We start from the raw sequence: 21,315 nt of genomic DNA, 5'->3' as shown, positions 1-21,315 counted from the left end.
ACTGATCTTCCTTTCCTTGAGTCTTTTAATTCAACTGTATGCAAGTTCCAAAGCTATAATGATCTTGATACACTTATGGAAGACCACTCTATGTTCTACTTACCATCATCAGTCACTAGAGGGCGCTGTGTAATACAAGGAAACCACATCTGACCATAGGGCACAGGAATCAGTCCCCTGGGGTGGGGAGGAGGGTTTTTTTGTGCAACAGTTTACTTTATTTGATTTTATTAATTTTGACTGTGGTATTTCAAATAAAGATTTTCGACTCCACACTGTCTGACTGCTTTATATATTACCGATAAGTCCTCATCTCCTCTTCAACTTGTGTAGACACCTGGCTATAATTGCTCCGAAACACATTCGAATACATTGCCAACTTGCTAATCGGCTGTCCGTATCAGCAGATTAATTGATTGAGTCAACACCATAGCTGTGTACAGATATGAGTGGCGTTCTCACTGCAACGTTTTCGGTGGCCCAGCACCGCCCCTAATCCGAGTCTGACTCAGAAAAGTAAATGAGAACAGTTCCCAACGCCCCTGGGCCTCTGTTAATTGAAGACGGAGTCAAGGGGTGGACCTGATTCAGAGCTCGAACTTAACTACTGCGTTTGGGTCTGTGTGAACGCATTGAAAATCAACAACGGCGAAAAATGCCCAAACGCGGCGATTTTTGGGCACATTTTGGATGTGACCTACAACCTTTTTTAGTTGCCGCTGTGAGTTCAATCATGTAATAAAGGGAAAGCGGCTCCACACATCGCCTATACTATTTTTTTCGTTCTCTGTGTTCATGTTCGATTTTGTGTGTTTGGCTATTGGTGTAGATATAAGCCATGGCGAGACGTAGCCGTAATCTGGCTGTCAAATGACAGTGTGATCCTTTGACGCTACGTTTCGAAACCAGTGTGTGGTCTCTTCCTCAGTCGCTTTTTGATACTTGCTCTCCTTGGATTTTTGTTTCACTGTTTCTGGTTTAAAACTTGTTAGTGTTTTGTTCGTCCAGTAAGGAGGCTAGAATACAACGTCAGTTTGTTTTGTTTCATTTTGTTCGGTCTTTTCTGTAAGATTGTGTACATGTGCATTTATGAGTGTGTCGCCAACGTTTGGATTTCTTTTGTATGCGATGATCGGTTTCATCGTGAATAAATTCTTTAGCGTTTGGTCTTTTTTATTTCCTCCCAGTTCTTCAGGAGTACTTGTTTGATGTCTTTTGTTTTGATATGTGGTTGAAAATATCCCTTTATTAGTGTTGTTGTTGTGTGTTTTTTGTGTTTTAAATGTGTTCTTCGTGTTGCGTAATCTGTTTCCGCATTGATGTTCGATATTTCTTGTTGTGAATATCCTCGTTGTAGTAATTTTTCAATAAATGTTTTGACTTTCTTCTTTGTTGCATGTCCTCATGTACCTTAATGTTTGCTTTGATAAGGCCCTTGAAGGTTGATTTGGATGACATGATTCCCTGTGTAAGAACTGGAATGTATCTGTTGGTTTTGTGTGCGTTCTAGTGTCTAGTATGTTTTCATTGTTGTATTGTCAAAGTCAAGATATGTTATTTCGTGTGAAGAACTTTCATATGAAAATTTGAAAGTACGATGCATTTTGTTAATTATTTTATGAATTCGTGGAGTTCATGTTCTGTTCCAATAAAATTAGGAAAATATCGTCTCTGAATCTACACCACAGTGATATTTTTGTTGTGTGTTCACGTATAATTTTCAGTTCTAATTCGTGAAACGTGATGTCGGCAAAAATCCGATGCATTTTCAATTTGTGGATTTACATTCAACACTTCTAGACCGTTAAAATGGTCATGAAGATGACGGCGGAGTAGTCTAGAACGCATATTTAAAGGAGAAACTGGAGACGTGTTCTCGACGTCTGCCATCTTAATTTGTTGATGTTGATGTTCAATATGACCGTAGAGGGTGTTTAGGTCGGCGTCAGTTCACAAACAGAGCCTAAACTTACGCGTGTGGACGCTCACAGTATTCTCGGGCTAATCCCCTGTATTTGCAAAGCTTCAACACAGACCCTGCAACACCCAAAAAACTCACAGTGAGAACAAGACTATGTAGAGGTAATATAGGGTATTATTACACTTGACTTCAGATATTATCCAGTGACTGTGATTGGCATAACCTTCTCACCTGATATAGAACAAAGAGTGCCAAAACAATTGGCTTAGGTGAATTATAAACCCTATCGTGTGCACTGATAGAGCCACATTCTAGGCTATCACATTCTGGAATACTGCCCATCGTTTCTGCACGCATCACATCATCCTGTAAAATTGCTGGGTATTTTCTGTATAGCAATGACTTCGATAAGGTACAAGAAGTTCTTGAACTTAGCTCGACTTGAATTAGACAACATTATGCACATAATACAAGAAAAGCTTGTATCCGTTTTAGACGTGACTTCAGATAGCATTGCCATTGAGCAAGAAATGTAACATGAGTCTCAACAGTCTTGACCTCATTCCATGTAAAGTATTAAAAACAAAAGTGTTTGGTGTAATGAAATTAAAAACACATGCTAGCACAGGCGAGATCATGATTCATTGCCTTCACTTGGGCTCACAAGACATTCATGCTCATACCTTTGCCTTTGCTTGGGCATCATCATCAATATTACCATCATGAACACCACCCCTCGGACAGCCAACAAATTGTGATCTTACTCTTGCTAGCATGTGTTATTATTTAACTAAATAGAATCTCTGTCTGAATACAATTTCGTAAATTCAATTTTCAACATCATGTAGATACAAGCTGCATTGACGAGCCAAGCAGTAGTGATACCACAGTCGCGACCAGGAAGTTTACCATTGCGATGTTTCAAACTCACAAGTTGGGGCCAGGATATACCGTAGTGTCAAAACATGTCCAGGGGGGTGAATATCCAAGAGTGTTGTAGGCTATGCCCTATAGCCAATAGAAAGCTAAGTTCCTGTGTACGTACCACTCAGGGCTCAAGTTCTTGAATGCTTTGAGTGCGAATGTCCTCCTAAACTTGTTTTCAATGTACTTAAAGGTGTGCATCAAGACTACTGTATGCAGTTCGTTTTCGGATAAAAATATGGACAAAATTTGCAGTAAAGTTGACACCACTGAGGCTTTAATCCTTTTGCCCCTAAAATTTGGTACAGCCCTATTGAGAGTTTGACCAATGTTTAACTCTTTAAATTTCGGGGCACATAAGTTTGAACAAAAGTTTAACTCTTTCAATTTTGAAGCACATACTATCTTAATAAATCAGAAACAACTTTGTTCAGTGGTGAGTGTCGACCTTTGATGTCGAACAATAATAAGTATGTTTTTCTGATCACCTGCTTTTGAAATGGTGCGGCCCAACTTGCCACTCTTTCTGCAAGTTCCAAATCAAAATTGACCTTAAAACTGATGACCAACTTTCTGTTCTACCTGTCATCACCAGCCACTAGAGGGCGCTGTGTTCGACCAGGAAACTGGTCAGTTCACTTGACCACCACAAGTTGCTGATCTATGTAACATCTGACACATGATTTCCAATATACATGTATTTATTTATGAATAGCAAATTGTATGAATGCGCATTGTTTAAATATGACAATCAATATGTCATGAGTTATTATCGATGGAGAATATTCATTGGACTGAAATATGTACATATGTACCTTGGGAATGTGGTCGTTTACTAATGATGGATTGGACCTGTACACAAAGGCACAAGGTAAAATAGGGTAACTACATGGGATCTATGTCGGAATGTAAATTCTCCTTTCAGTGACAACAACACATGTCAAACAGGTACAACTGAGTTGACAAGCCTTGTATTTTAACTCTTTGAGTGCTGTAATGTTTCGCACCAAAATTTTAGTTCAACATTTTACCAATTTCTATGAATTTTTATGAAATTTTTTTGATTGTTTTGAACAAAATGGACATCACATCTCATTGGCTACAGTTGTTTATCGAAATTTAGGAAAAATCTGAAAAAAATTGACTGGGGAATATTTTTTAAGGTGACAAAAATTGACTTTGGCTCTCAAAAGTTTTAATGATACAATGTAGGCTTCACAAACAAATTTGGCTGCCTAACATTTTTTCCACTGACAAGTTGGGGGAGGGGGCTAAGATTACATTTATGGTTGCCAAAAGGTTACAGTGTGTCATTAGCTATACCCAATCCCTGTACAAGAAAGGTAATCCCCAGGGCATTTACAGCTTTTACAGCCATACTATGAGTTGGGCGATGGTTAGTATATACTGGGAGTAATAGAATCTGGTGGGTATACCCCGGTACATGTCCAAAGGGTAAGTGTTCTAGAAAAGGTTAAACCTGGGATTTGAACGGACCACAGTATAAGGTAACCACAACTATGCTCAGAAAAGTGTACATATCCATGCACATTTGTACTAATGGGTTTGTTTGTACCTCATGTGATCTATTGGACGTATTGAGTCTGCTAAAGACACTGAGCGTCTCTTAAATTCCAGAGCAGAACCATTGTGCTGTTTGTGCACCAAGACTATGTGAATTGGGGAAAATACTGAAAAATTGCACCATAGTTACTGGGCTTTTATTAATCCTATCACCAACAGATTTTGGTATCACCCTATTGTCTTCTATGGAAAAGTTGGACCTCTGAACAGTGAAATGGGGGTGAGAGGGATGAAAACTTGAAGACCAGAAACACTGATTGCCTGTAGGCATACTGGTATATTCAACTGATCAAGTCATTGTACCTGGAACTAAGACTTGCCGGCAACAAGTTTCTGAGAATTTTAACTTTGATATTTTTTGATTGCATTAACTTGATACTTTCAGAGACACTGTCTTTTAATATCAGTTTTTGCAAATTGTTTGGTTTTTAATACTTTTTCGGAACAACCATTTGATCCAAAATCAAGACTTCTCTTACTAACCACAAGATGCATTATTTAAATATAAACAGAATCACACCTGAATTGAAATTCTACTACAGCTGACACACCTAAGTACAATAGCTTCCATGACCTGTATCAAAAACTTTGGATAGTTGCTGAAATAAGAGATCAGATGAAGTAGAGATATGAGATGAAGTAGAGGGGGTTCTAGGATGGGAAGAGGTTCAACTTCATTTTTACATATTGATAGGGATGTCCAGCAACCACTATCATCTGGGGAAAAGAACACTGCTAGAGGTATGCGTACTAGAGCTGGTACTTGGTAAAAAAAAACATGTTTGCGTTTATGTACCAGCTACTTTTTCTCAAAAGAAGTACTTCCTCCAATTTCTTATACTACCACTCTGCTCCCTTGAACACCAACTTTAAAATTTTGCCATTGACTTTTGAAACTTATAGCTACACCCCAGACTTCTGAAACAAACTACTAAAAATTATAGATCTGGTTGTTCCATACATACTGCCACTGACAATTTCACATGAATGAAGGCAATGGATATGGAAAAAGTATCTACTATCCGTCTTTTCGCTGTCAATATGGCATGAAAAAGGGAAAAGGATTTTACACAAAATGAGAGAGCTCAAAAACTTCATTCACTAAACAAGCTTCAAAACCAGTCCACACAAACGGCATTCCAGCAAAGAAGGGTAAAAATTTGAGTCTAACTATGATCTGTCCCAGAGGTAAATTTTATCGTATATGATAAATATATATGCAATTTCAATATTACGAAGGGGTCAAATTAATGGAGGTAAAAACAATTACATGTTAGAAAAATTTAGTGGTCAGACTGATAAAAATAGTCAAACTTTTAAAGTGATTACAGTATGTCATATGGTTTGATCGATGTCTTGTAAGCATATGACATCTATCACCTCAATTGAACATACTGTAATCACTTTAATAGTTTGACTGTTTTTTATTTTGACTACCAATATTTTATAAAGGAATATAGCCCACATTACAATATTCAAATATAACAAGTCATCGTTGATGACCCAGTCCCCGCTTGCTAATGGGTATTTTGATTACAGGTTCTGTGATAAAAATACTTTGATACAGATGGCACTCAACGGCCAAGAATGAGTTCCATGGTGATGAAAAATAAAACCAATGTAGGCCACTATCCTAAAGGTCATTAAATGAGTCAACTGGGAATTAGTTGACAGGATGTTGCAAAACATTTTTTCATTCTATCCTAACACTAATAGATAACGGTACCATATTTCATAAAGTTTAATGTAGTATTTACAACACTATGAGATCAACATCTGTATCAAGTTTCATCAAATTTGACGTTGTATTTGTGGATATATCACTCTAATTAGGAAAGTTCATTACATATGCAATTACAAATTAATTAAAATGACACTGATAAATGTCTTTTTCACTGTTAAAGCAATGTGAGCTTAACATCTGTACAAAGTTTCATGAAATTTGATGCAGTATTTCTGACATATCAACCTAATTATGAAACTTCAAAAATTGACAAGATACTGCTACATGACGTGAAACAACTGACAAGCATGTATGAAATAGGTCAATGTCCTTGTACCAACTTTGAATTATACTGGTGGAAATACCGGTATGTCTGAGTTATGGCTCAGTACATGAGAAAATCGTAACAAATTTGCCGCCACGCAGCGATATTTGATCTTACTGTTTTAAAAATCACACGTATATGTATTACATAAGTCAATGTCCAGGTACAAACTTTGAATAAAATCAGTTGAGACTTGCCAGAGTTATGGCTCTCGACATGAAAAAACCATAAAAAATTGCTACCATGTGGCCATATCAGACCATATCGAGAAACAAATCAATGTACTTATGTATACTATAAGTAAATGTCCTTGTGCCAACTTTGAATAAATTTGCTTGATACATGTCTGAGTTATTGTTCAGGACATGGAAAGTCGTAAAAAAAATGCCCACAAGGCGGCCATATTGGATCGTATCACAAAACAATTCAATGTGCATAAGTATAACATAGGTCAATGTCCTTGTACCAACTTTGAATAAAATCGGTTGAGATATGCCTGAGTTATGGCTCTGTACATGAAAAAATCGTAACAAAATGGCCGCCTGGCGGCCATATTGGATCATATCACAAAACAAATCCACATGCATATATATGACATTGGTCAATGTCCTTGTACCAACTTTGAATAAAATCTGTTGAAACATGTCTGAGTTATGGCGCTGTACATGAAAAAATCGTAATAAAATGGCCGCCTGGTGGCCATATTGGATCGTATCACAAAACAAATCAACACGCATATATATGACATAGGTCAATGTCCTTGTACCAAGTTTGAATAAAATCGGTTGAGATATGCCTGAGTTATGGCACTGTACATGAAAAAATCGAAACAAAATGGCTGCCTGGCGGCCATATTGGATCGTATCACAAAACAAATCAATGTGCATATGTATGACATTGGTCATTGTCCTTGTACCAACTTTGAATAAAATCGGTTGAAACATGCCAGAGTTATGGCTCTGTACATGAAAAAATCATAATAAAATGGCCGCCTGGCGGCCATATTGGATCATATCACAAAACAAATTGACATGCATATCTATGACATTGGTCAATGTCCTTGTACCAACTTTGAATAAAATCGGTTGAAACATGTTTGAGTTATGTCTCCGTACATGAAAAATTGTAATAAAATGGCCGCCTGGCGGCCATATTGGATCGTATCGCAAAATAAATCGATGTGCATCTGTAGGTCATAGTGCTATGCCTTTGTGCCAAGTTTGAACAAAATTGGTTCAGCAGTGTCTGAGAAACTGTTGATGACGGACGGACGGACGGACGGACGGACGGACGGACACACAGACGGGACCCAATCTATAAGTCCCCGCCGGACTTCGTCCGCGGGGACTAAAAAGGATTATATACCAAAAATACGGTATGTGAAAATTTCTTCTCAATTATAGCCTTATACCAATCATATAAATTTAAACTTAAGTCTAAACTTTGTTTACTCACGGCATTTGTTTGAGTCAGTTTGGTTCATGGGGAAAACAATGTAAAGGTTAGCTGGCGTTCTATACAAGAGCTATAAGCTGTAAAGTGAAATCTACGGTACAGACAATTTATAGAGATCTTCAACACTGATCGTGTGAAAATGATGTCCCACCTTGGTCACAAGGTACAGGTATTTAATGTACCAGATCATATGACAACTGACTTATGTCACTTGTCAGAAAACAGGTATTCAAAGTACTAGATCACGTGATCAAGAAGTGGGTCATAAAGAACTCCCTAATGTAATGTATAGTGTTAATATGGAATTTGCATCAGTTCGAGCTCTTACTGTTTATAAGAAGCATGACACCACGAATCATATTTGCAACATCTGATGTTAAGGGGACTATCTGCTAACAGGTCACTGCACCTGTCTCAAGTTGATTTATTGACACACCTACTAGGACAGGTAAACTAGGAATGAATAGTCTAAAAATATGATATTATTTTTGTAATTATTAAAAATAATAAATAGTAATTATGAAATATTGATATCACTAAAACTCAGAATTTCATCCAGGTTGAGCTTCCTTTCTTCAGAGCAGCACTCAATAAAATTGCTGTATGTGTATGAGTAGTGTATGACATAGGCAGCCAGCCAGCCTAGCAGGGCATCCAATATACTAAGAGTATATAAAATGGGAAGGCGGCCAGCAAACACAGCAAGTCCTCTCTATTTTACTTGCTCCTACCATTTACATCTCTGTATATCCCCTGCATCTCCTTTGCATTACTGATGGTTGATAAGCTGGCTATCAAATCTGCCTCACTTGCATGGCACTTCTTAATTGTCGCCTTGTGAAGCTTTTTCTCTTAAAATGTTGTGCAAAGTCCCAGAATAGTTTCTGGGTCGCTTGTTCCCTGTTCATAGCGACATCTTGGAGGCTAAGCTTGAGTCCGCTGCCGTTGACTTATCAGCATAATTATACAGGCTGACATCAAAGAACATTAAACCAATAAGCGCTATAGTAACCTCTGACTGATGACCCTAACTGCTGGTATGCAGAGGTCAAACCGCAAACGGCAGTCAACAATGACACCGTACATGATGAGTTGAGCCAGGATGGCTTAACATTTACTAATATTTATTATAATATTTCAACAAACTCAGCTGAAGAATAAGAAAATCAAGTTGGGTAATTTGGACAAAATTAATAAAAATATTACGAAAACATTTTCACTAGCTCCCTTGAGTCTTTTACCTCAACTCTCTGAATGCAAGTTCCAAAATCACCTATCAATGAAGAATTTTCATTGCCCTGAGTAAAGATAGACTCTGTATAGAAATTTACTGCCTGGACATAGTTCAGTTGTTACATAGTGCACTGCAAGGGAATTAAGGTAAAACAATTTTTATGAGACAAAATGACGAATACAAAACATTGTTGGAGTCAAAAACTTGTGTGGTGCACAACATGGCACTTCAAAACATGATTGGTTGGGGGGGGGGGGGGGGAGCCCTTGAAAATGTTGTCCTTTCTAGAAAAGTTAGAGTTAATTTTGATGACATTTGGATGTAAACTTTTACATTTTTTACAGCAACTTTTGATGTAAATTAAGGTTGTTTTCATAAAATATTCCCATCTCCAAATAAAACAGCATCTGCCATAGTCTGATTTCTACCATACAGTCAAGAAGACTATAGCACAGATATCTGATGTACAATGTACAGCTCAGCACGCCAAGCACGCCAAAATCCCCTGCGACATTTACATACATTAACTTCATTATTCACCTCAGAGACCAATGCTAAGCGCCATCTATCATTGCATGCCTGTCTTGACATATTCTTGTGCAAACTTGTTGAGAAGACAAACAAAACAACAATGGCCACACTTCACTTATCGATCAACCAGTAAGATAAGCTGGCTGTTGGTGCTAAAACACTTTATGGTGCCATTTTTATTTTATTTTTTGATCAGAAACTCAACATTAAACGTACTATCAGTATAGAATATGAATTCACTGAGCATTTTTTTCCATTTGCAGATTTTTACAGCACCATCAGTGACAGGTCAAATAATTATAATTTCCATGTGTCTTAAGCTTTGCCTTGCATCATGTCAAATTGGCAGGCACATGATTTTGTTCAGAAAATATTTCAGATGGAGCAAGTACTTTTTACTCTCAATCAATATTTGGAGGTACGCAAGTATTTTCAAAAAGGAAATGTCTAATGTAAATTAGTAATTGGATAAGGTATTGTTGTAATCACAGTACCTCTTTGCATAGAGGGACTGTGTTGTAATTAATCCCAAACATCCACTAATCTGGGCCGTAGAAAAATTACGAAAATTTATTCACTTTAGCCCAATGAAAAGTTCATATTAAAATTCAAAGTCATGATTTTTATCAACTCAAGGCACTTTTTTGAGTCACTAGTAACTAAAGTCAGTATGGTTGACAGGGAATACTGTATAAAGGTGAGCTGGGGTTTTGAACAAACATTAATGTATGTCATATAAAAACCTTGGGCAATAAATACATATCTTCAACTCATTCCTTGTGAAAATGACCTCTGACTTAAGTCTAATGGAAGTATACAATGGTATTTAATATTACAATGGATCGCGTGATCAAGAAATGCGTCATCAAGAACTCCCTATGTAAGTGTACATTGTTCACCTACAATTTTCATATTTTCAGAACGGTAACCCTTCACATTTCACATGACACCATAAATTGTATCTGCAACATCATCTTAAGGGGCCTTTCTGCTAACAGCTCTCTACCTGTCTCAGGTTGGTTCTCTGACACACCTATGCACAATGGCTGCTGCTTCTGAACGCAAAGTTTTGGAAGAAATCGGTGAAGATTTCCTGTGTTGTACCATCTGTCTGGAGCAGTTCAAGTCTCCTAAAATTCTACCATGTCTGCATACATTCTGTGAGCAGTGTTTAGTCACACTGGTTGAGAAGACTGGATCTCTAAACTGTCCAGAATGTCGACAGCAATATCAGCTTCCTGTTGGAGGAGTGCCAGCGATAAAAGGCAACTTCTTTATGAGCAATCTGGTTGAAATATTCAAGCAACGACTGGAGTCTATGCAGGGAACTGAGATCAAATGTGAAGCTTGTCAAGAAAATACAGCAACTCACAGGTGTGTGGAGTGCAAGAATTTTCTTTGTAACATTTGTCTCCAGGCGCATGGAAAACTACCGCTCACAAGGACACATCAACTGATGACAATTGGAGAATATAAAACAGCAAAGTCAACCAATCCAGTTACACTACAAGCAGTGGAATACTGCAGTGTCCACACTGAGAACAAAATTGAATTCTACTGTGAAACCTGTCAGGTACCTGTCTGTACAAACTGCACCATAGTCAAACACCGCATACCAGAACATGTACACAGAGACTTGAAAGATGCAGCAGATGAGTATCTTACAGAATTGAAAGCCATGGTTGACAAACTGAAAGTGAAAGAACAGGAAGCTAAAAAGAACAAAACCCTGGCCAAGCAGATACACACTGATCTTACAGAGCAGTGCAGCAGAGAAGAAAGGAAGGTGAGAATGAAAGCAGAAGAAATCATCAAGAAAATAAAGAGAGAAGAGCAGAGACTGATAGATGAACTGAAAAACAATTACAAAATGAAAATTAAAAGAGCAGCTGCTGATATTGATGAGATGGAATTAAAACATGGTAACATTAAGAGTGCAGGCAATTACATAGAGACACTGATGCATCATGGGAATGCTGCTCAACTTCTCTCCACAAAGGGTGACGTTGGCACTCGTATCAAACAACTGATAACCATGAAAACTGTAGCAAATGTTGAACACGAGGACTTTATATTCACACCAAGTAATGAATTCTGTGAACAAGGAATTCTTGGAAACCTGAAATCTGATCTGTGTATGTCAAAGTGTACAGTTGAAAACATTCCAAAACAACTCTGGAAAGGTGACTCTGCAGACCTACTGATCACAACCAGAGTTTCCACAGGAAAACGAGTCATCCCAAAGCAACAAGTGAAAGCCAAGGTAAGAAAACCTGATGCATCATGGGAAGACATCAATGTAGCTGATAACAGAGATGGTACACACAGAGTTACAGTGGCTGGACAATTGGATGGAAAATATCAAGTTACCATGACAATAGGAGATCAACCAATACCAGGCTGTCCTGTCATCATACCTGTCATCAAAGGATTGGTGAAGACCATTGGCAGTGAAGGAAGTGCTGAGGGACAGTACAACAAACCCTGGAGTGTGGCCATAAACAAAGACAGAGACATTGTCACTGCAGACTACAGCAATAATAGGTTGCAGATAACCAATAGAGAGGGAACATTTAAGAAAATTTTGGAATTCAAACAGTTTAAGAAGCCTTTCAGACCATGTGATATAGCTATATCAAGTGATAATACATACTATAGTTTAGATGACAGCAATAATCAAGTAGTTGTCAGTGATGAGAATGGACATGTCATCAGATACTTTGGACAAAATGAGTTGGAAGATCCATATGGTATTGGGATTAGTCCTGTAGATGGCAATGTCTATGTGACAGACTGGGATGGGCATTGTGTCAGGGTTTATACACAACATGGCAAATACCTTAGGTCATTTGGGTCAGAAGGTAAAGGGAAAGGGAAATTCAATTGGCCCTGGGGTGTAGTCATAGCAACTACTGGAATGGTATCCATATCAGACTACTATAACCAGTGTATCCAGGTATTCAATGCAGATGACCAGTATTTGTATTCCTTTGATTGTCAGAGTGGGGATGGTAAGATGAGATGCCCAAGGGGAATAGCAATTGAAAATGATAAATATGTCTATGTTACTGCTGATAACAGCATACTGAAGTTTGAGAGTAGTGGTAAGTTTGTTTGTCGTATTGATAGTGATAGTGATGGGCTGGACTATCCCATTGGTATAGCACTGACAGATGATGTACCTTGCAGGGTGGTTGTAGCAGATAGGAACAACCACTGCATCAAAGTGTTTGTACAGTGATAACATCACAGTAATTGTACTAAACTGTGTTGTGTTGAGTGACATTCATTTATCAAAGAGACAAGGATTTTGTTATGATGATGTATCTCTTTTAAGTTAAAGTGAAACAAAGATGACTTTGATGAATACATCATCTTGTTTTAGTGACGTAGTGGGGATGGTAAGATTATAGGATACCCAAGGGGAATAGCATTGAAAATGATAATATGTCTATGTTACTGCTGATAACAGCATACTGAAGTTTGAGAGTAGTGGTAAGTTTGTTTGTCGTATTGATAGTGATAGTGATGGGCTGAACTGGCCCACTGGTATAGCACTGACAGATGATGTACCTTGCAGGGTGGTTGTAGCAGATTGGAACAACCACTGCATCAAAGTGTTTGTACAGTGATAACATCACAATAAATTGTACCAGATTGTGTTTTGTTAATTTATAATGCCAGTAAGGTAAACGTAAACAAGTAGTACATTCATGAAATCAGTACAATGAGGGTGATATACGGATGAGGCTTTTAAAAATTTCATCACCATTTGATAACAACACGATGAAAATACACTGTAGACATGTACAGGAAGTTGAAAAAAATTAAACTTCTTTACTGTATAGGATTAATGTTTTTTTAGCCATAGGCAATACAGAAAGTGTAAAAAAACAATAAAACTAGGCTCTTCTCATGGTTTAATGAAACTCCTTTACATTTGTCCTCAATTTATTGAATCATGGATAAACATGAACAGGTTGAAAGACATTTTCAAAGATTTTTTGCATGTCAATGACTGTATTCAAGAAATAAGAATTGAATTGAAAATGTTCCTGTGTTTCAGTGACTGTATTTGTAGTGTTCAGTTGTCTGTAAGTTGACACTTTGTTTTCTCTGATAATGCTGGTATACCTATGTCTTGCTATGATCAACATCACAACGAAAGTTCATCAAATTTGCCAAAGTCTTTCACGAATAACAGCAAAATTTTACAATGTATTAAATATGTAAATTACTATTCATTCGACATGAAACTTAGAAACGCCTTCCAATTCTCATTCATTCAGGTCAAAGTTCAACACTGTGCACACCTCAGTATGATGTTTTCTTCTCAGTTGACATGGCTGCCCTCAGTGTTGACACATTTCTGCAGAGCTGCAGCATCTAGCCTACCTACCGTACAACTACTGTTCAAGTTTATCAGTAAACATTCCCATCAAATCTTCGTTACTGCGGAATAGTTTATTGTACCCACTACATGCACTCCTATATACTCGGTAGTGTGCCAAGCCTACACTGTGCTCTGAACAAATAGACAAATATTTTTTTTCAAATTTCGTTGTATAAAAATCAAGGTATTTTATTTTTAATACAAGTCATCGTTGATGACACAGTCCCCACTTGTTAATGGGTACTTTTATTACAGGTCCTCAGAGAGGATAGAGTCCTCTTCATTAGGTCTGTGATAAAAATACTATTGAATGTCTGAGCTGTAGTTCAGGACATGAAAAAATCGTAATAAAATGGCCACATGGCGGCCTTATTGGATCGTATCACAGAACAAATCTATGTGCATATGTATGACAGACATCCAGCTCTATGGGTTTGCTCAGAATTAGATATATGCATTATTAATGAGGTATAGTATGAAGTATCATAAAGTCTCCCATCATACCATATATGAAGGGTGTACCACTTGTGGTTCCTGAGTTATGGACAAATATGTATATTTGAGGTCAAAGGTCATCGAGGTCATGTGAAATTTTGTCAAAATAATTGTATTGCTAAGTTATCCCTATATACCAAAAATCAGACCTCTAGCTCTATTGACTTGCTCGAAATTAGATATGCACATAACTAATGAGGTATAATATGTGGCGTCATAAGGTGTCCCATCATACCATATATGAAGGGTGTAGCACTTGTGGTTACTGAGTTATGGACAAATATGTATATTTGAGGTCAAAGGTCACCGAGGTCACATGACATTTTGTTAAAAAAATTGTATTGCTAAGTTATCCCTATATACCAAAAATCAGACCTCTAGCTCTATTGGCTCGCTCAAAATTAGATATGCACATAATTAATGAGGTACAATATGTGGCGTCATAAGCTGTCCCATCATACCATATATGAAGGGTGTAGCACTTGTGGTTACTGAGTTATGGACAAATATGTATATTAGAGGTCAAAGGTCACCGAGGTCATGTGACATTTTGTCAAAAAATTGTAGTGCTAAGTTATCCCTATATACCAAAAATCAGACCTCTAGCTCTATTGGCTCGCTCAAAATTAGATATGCACATAATTAATGAGGTACAATATGTGGCATCATAAAGTGTCCCATCATACCATACATGAAGGTAGTAGCACTTGTGGTTACTGAGTTATGGACAAATATGTATATTTGAGGTCAAAGGTCACCGAGGTCACGTGACATTTTGTCAAAAAAATTGTATTGCTAAGTTATCCCTATGTACCAAAAATCAGACCTCTAGCTCTATTGGCTTGCTCAAAATTAGATATGCACATAATTAATGAGGTACAATATGTGGCGTCATAAGCTGTTCCATCATACCATACATGAAGGGTGTAGCACTTGTGGTTCCTGAGTTATGGACAAATATGTATATTTGAGGTCAAAGGTCACCGAGGTCACGTGACATTTTGTCAAAAAATTGTATTGCTAAGTTATCCCTATATACCAAAAATCAGACCTCTAGCTCTATTGGCTTGCTCAAAATTAGATATGCGCATAATTAATGAGGTACAATATGTGGCGTCATAAGCTGTTCCATCATACCATACATGAAGGGTGTAGCACTTGTGGTTACTGAGTTATGGACAAATATGTATATTTGAGGTCAAAGGTCACCGAGGTCACGTGACATTTTGTCAAAAAAATGTTATTGCTAAGTTATCCCTATATACCAAAAATCAGACCTCTAGCTCTATTGGCTTGCTCAAAATTAGATATGCGCATAATTAATGAGGTACAATATGTGGCGTCATAAGCTGTTCCATCATACCATACATGAAGGGTGTAGCACTTGTGGTTACCGAGTTATGGACATATATATATATTTGAGGTCAAAGGTCACCAAGGTCACGTGACATTTTGTCAAAATATCTGAGATATCTGCGTGAAAGGATGGACTCACGGATGGACTCATGGACGGACATGACCCAATCTATAAGCCCCCTGGACTTCATCCGTTGGGACTTAAAACTGTGTCACTGCATCCTTTTTGCAATATGAATACGATGAGAAACTAAATTTTATTTTTCTTGGCCTTATACATGGGAGTCTATGGACTGCCTTATACATGGGAGTCTATGGACTGCCTTATACATGGGAGTCTATGGAGACGGCCTTAATACATGGGAGTCTATGGAGGTGAAAACTAAAAAGTCCTCTATCACGGCCAAATTTGATCGCATTGTGGAACAAATCGACGTGCATCTGTATGGGGTAGGGTACTATCCTTGTGCAAAGTTTGAAAGAAATTGACCTGGGCATGTCTGAGATATCTGCGTGAACGGACGCACGCACGGACGGACGCACACACGCACGGACATGACCAAACCTATAAGTCCCCCCCGGACAGTGTCCGTGGGGACTAATAACACAAGCAATTAAACCGGCATCTTGCGACCAAATTCGCTTAAAAATATTGCTTTAAATTTTACTCTCTGAAACTTTAAAATTACCGCCGTTTCTGCTTTCAGAACTGACAGCTGTATTGTCCTCCATCTTATAATCATACCAATCACACCCTGGGCCATGATTGTTGTGATTGTCAATCATGATTGTTATGGGGCGTATTCGAACGCACAATCACGATCATGATTGGCCAATCACAATCAGGTTTGTATTAATCAAACGCACCCCTAGTCAGTTAATCCAATTTCTTACGCCACCACTCCGCTCCCAAACCGCAAACTTTTAAAATTTTGCCATTGACTTTTGAACCTTATAGCTACATCCCAGACTTCTGAAACAAACTTCTGAAAGAATGGTGAAACACCCACTTTTTAGCTTGTCAACTTCTCGTTAAAATGTGTAAAATGCATTTTTATTGTTGACATTTGAATTGTAGTCCAGACCAAAGTCACTTTTCAACAATAACAGTGCAGTTTACAACCATAGGGGGTGAGTTGACAAGCTGGCTACTGTGTATATCAACATTCTTTGGGGAGAAGAACAAGGAATTATGGTTCACATTCAAAATAAAAATGGTGAAATTATAATCAAAAGTTAGCATTACAGGGGCTTTAATGTAAAATGTTAATATGGAATTTGTATCAGTTCGAGTTCTAACTGTTTATAAGAAGCATGACACCATGAATCATATCTGCAACATCTGATGTTAAGGCCGCGTTCAAAAAAAATGGTGAGGGGGGGGCTGGAGGAATCGCGATTGAAATCTTATTTTTTTTCAGATCCCCCCTCTCAATACCCTCAAAAATTTTCAAGTCCCCCCCCTCAATACCCTCAAAAATTTTCAAGTCCCCCCCCCCAAATTACCATATAGCCGCATATTTATTAGGAATGCACGCAGAGTAAAAAAAACATGTAATGTGTCGTTCTGCACGCAAATGTTCAACACTATCTCTTATCAGCAGGTTGTAGAGCCATATACCATTTTTAAATGCATCAGTGAACTTTTTGGATTTCTCAGTCTAAGCCCACTTGAGTTTATCCAACTCTGGCCAGTTCAATGGCACCAGCTGAAAAGCACACAAAATGACAATCATGAGAGAGTATGAAAATTATGTATTCCTAGCTACGTTTAACCAAATTGTGAAAAAATGAGCACAGTGACCTACCAAAATTTTTTTTTCAAAAGTTCAAGACATATACAACTTAGATGCCACTTATAAAATGTTTTACAAAATTGACAATACTGGATTGGACGGTTAAAATATTCCATGAATTAATGTTTTAATCTCAGAAATTTTGGGTGTAATAATGACAAATTGATAAAAATAAAAGATTCCATTTAGTCACACATTTTTCCATTTAAATTAGAGTCTTTACTATTCAAAGTTTTACTTTTGTGTTATTGGTACAATGAGATGTGAAAATTTCATTCACTGCATAAACTTGAAATGAATGGTTTTATATATTGATTTTAAGTGATTTTAGAAAAACTGACTTTTCATCGTATATTTGTATAAGATCAATTATGGTGACCCCATCTTTTTTCTCTAATATTTTATTGTTCTCATATGCCAGAATTCAAAAATCCATGGTAACTGTTAGTCCCCTAGTCTTCTATGTGTTGCTCTCTGGCTGGATCTTGTGTACAAGTAGATGTATGTTTCACTGTCAATTGAGTGTCCTATGACCGAAACTCTTTTTAAACTACATCAGAGTCAGAGCTACATGTATCACTCTCACTGCCAGTATGTAGTAGCAGGGCAGTAGTTGTATTAACTTTTTATTTTGACAACATTTTTGTTCAGTTTATACAATTGTGTTCTTGTTCTATTCTCTACAGAATGTTGAGCTATCCAGTATTCAGCTTGCCAACACAGCCTACGTGTACCGTGCATTTGCATCATTCAATTATCACCTATATTTAGACAAACGGGCTTTGTTGACAAACTGAATATTGTGTTTTTCAGCATGCTGTAGAGAGACACCAAGAAACTGTGTTTGATACATTGCATAGAAATATTGAAAAATTATAAACAGTTGTAGCTCCTGCCCCATTACAAGGCAAACTTGTTCTACAAAAATTTAATGGCATTCATACAGTTTTAGACTTTTTTGAGATTAAAGACATAAAATATGACAAAACGGTTCTAGATTTTGTTTAATTATTACTAACATTAGAACCATTGGACGACATCAAAATGTTGGGAGTCACAATATTTTCAGGTCCCCCCCCTATAGGCAGAGCAAAACTTTCAAGTCCCCCCCCTCGACTACCCCAAAAATTTTCGAATCCCCCCCTGAATTCCTCCAGCCCCCCCCTCACCACTTTTTTTGAACGCGGCCTAAGAAGACTATCTGCTAACAGGTCACTTGGTTTATAGACACACCTACCAGCACAGGTAAACTAGGAGTGAATAGTCTAAAAATATATTATTTTTGTAATTATTAAAAATAATAAATAGTAATTATGAAATATTGATATCACTAAAACTCAGAATTTCAAACAGGTTGACAATGAGCTTCCTTTCTGCAGAGCAACACTCAATAAAATCGCTGTAAATGTATGAGTTGTGTATGACATGGGCAGCTGGCCAGCCTGGCAGGGTGTCCAATATATTAGGAGTATATATAATAAAATGGGAAGGTGGCCAGAACACACAGCCAGTCCTCTCTATTTTACTTGCTCCTACCATTTAAATCGCTGCATCTCCCCTGCATCTCCTGATGGTTGATACGCTGGCCATCAAATCTGCCTCACTTGACCCTTCTTAATTGTCGCCTTGTGAAGCAATATTGCTCTTAAAATTTTGTGCAAAGGCCCAGAATAGTTTCTGGGTTTCCAGCTCCCTGTTCATGGCGACATCGGGGAGACAAATCTTGAGTCCGCTGCCATTGACTTATCAGCATAAATTATACAGGCTTACATCAAAGAACATTAAACCAATGAGCGCTATAGTAACCTCTGACTGATGACCCTAACTGCTGGTATGCAGAGGTCAACTGCAAACGGCCGTCAACAATGACACCATACACGATAATTGAGCCAGGATGGCTTAACATTGACCGGATAATATTTCAACAAACTCAGCTGAAGAATAAAAAAATCAAGTTGGTTAATTTGAACAAAATCGATAAAATTATTATGAAAACATTTTGACTATCTCCCTTGAGTCTTTTACCTCAACTCTCTGTATGCAAGTTCCAAATCAACAATGATCTTGAAACAGATATGGAAGATCAACCCTATATTCTATGTGCCATCACCAATCACTAGAGGGCGCTATGCAATACGAGGAAACCAAACACTTGACACAGGATTACATAATAAGTGTATTCATATATGCAAATTGTGTAATGTTCAATATGCAAATCAACATGTAATGAGTCATTATCAATGAAGAACTTTCATTGCTCTGAGTAAAGATAGACTCTGTATAGAAATTTACTGTCTGGACATAGTTCAGTAGACTGAAAGATTCCGTCGCGTGCGGTCGCTCCGGCGCACTGCGGGTCGTAGGTCGCAGTGCGCCGGAGCGCCCGCACGCGACGGAATCTTTCAGTCTAATAGTTCAGTTGTTACATAGTGCCCTCCAAGGAAGGTAAAACAATTTGCATGAGACAAAATGAAGAATACAAAACATTGTTGGAGTCACAAACTTGTGTGGTGCACAACATGGCAAGTCACAACATGAATTGGTGTGGGGGAGCCCTTGAAAATGTTGTCCTTTCTAGAAAAGTTAGAGTTGATTTTGATGACATTTGGATGTAAACTCCTTTTGATGTAAATTTAGGTGTTCTCATAAAGAATTCCAATCTCAAAATAAAGCAGCCTCTGCTATAGTGTGATTTGTACCACACGGTCAAGAAGACTATAGTACAGATATCTGATGCAATGTACAATGTACAGCTCAGCATGCCAAGCACGCCAAAATCCCCTGTAACATTTACATACAATGACTTCATTATTCACCTGAGAGACCTGCTAAGCGCCATCTATCATTGCATGCCTGTCTTGACATATTCTTGTGCAAACTTGTTGAGAAGACAAACAAAACAACAATGGCCACACTTCACTTATCGATTAAACAGTAAGATAAGCTGGCTGTTGGTTCTGACACTTTATGGTGCTATTTTTATTTTATTTTTTGATCAGAAACTCAACATTAAACGTACTATCAGTGTAGATTATGAATTCACTGAGCATTTTTCCATTTGCAGATTTTTACAACAGCATCAGTGACAGGTCAAATTAATTGTAATTTCCATGCATCTTAGGCTTTGATTTAAGCTCAGGTCAAATTGGCAGGCACATAATTTTATTCAGATATATTTCAGATGGAGCTAGCACTTTTTACTTGTTACTCTCAACCAATATTTGGAGGTACGCAAGTATTTTCAAAAGGGAAATGTCTAATGTAAATTAGTAATTGGATAAGGTATTGTTGTAATCACAGTTCCTCTTTGCATGGAGGGACTGTGTTGTAATTAATCTTAAAACATTCACCATAATCATGGCTGTAGGAAAATTATGAAAATTTATTCACTTTAGCCCAATAAAAAGTTCATATTAAAATTCAAAGTCTAGAATTTTATCGAGTCAAGGCACTTTTTTGAGTCACTGGTAATTAAGTCAGTTTGGTTGACAGGGAATACTGTATAAGGTCAGCTAGGGTTAGGAACAAACATTAAGGGATGTCATACAAATACACATCTTCAACTCTATTCTAGTGAA

The 21,315-nt window shown here is 37.6% G+C and overlaps 1 protein-coding gene across 7 annotated transcripts in view; it reads right to left on the bottom strand.

Annotated features, from left to right (window-relative positions):
• Positions 1–21,315, bottom strand: part of LOC139123508 (myosin-4-like) — a 275,832-nt gene that overhangs the window by 88,335 nt on the left and 166,182 nt on the right. The window lies entirely within an intron of this gene.

The sequence above is a fragment of the Ptychodera flava genome (genome assembly GCF_041260155.1).
Source record: "Ptychodera flava strain L36383 chromosome 23 unlocalized genomic scaffold, AS_Pfla_20210202 Scaffold_23__1_contigs__length_28996876_pilon, whole genome shotgun sequence".
Taxonomy (NCBI): Eukaryota; Metazoa; Hemichordata; class Enteropneusta; family Ptychoderidae; genus Ptychodera; species Ptychodera flava.
Note: the sequence above shows the minus strand (reverse complement) of the source record. Positions and strands in the feature narration are given on the sequence as shown.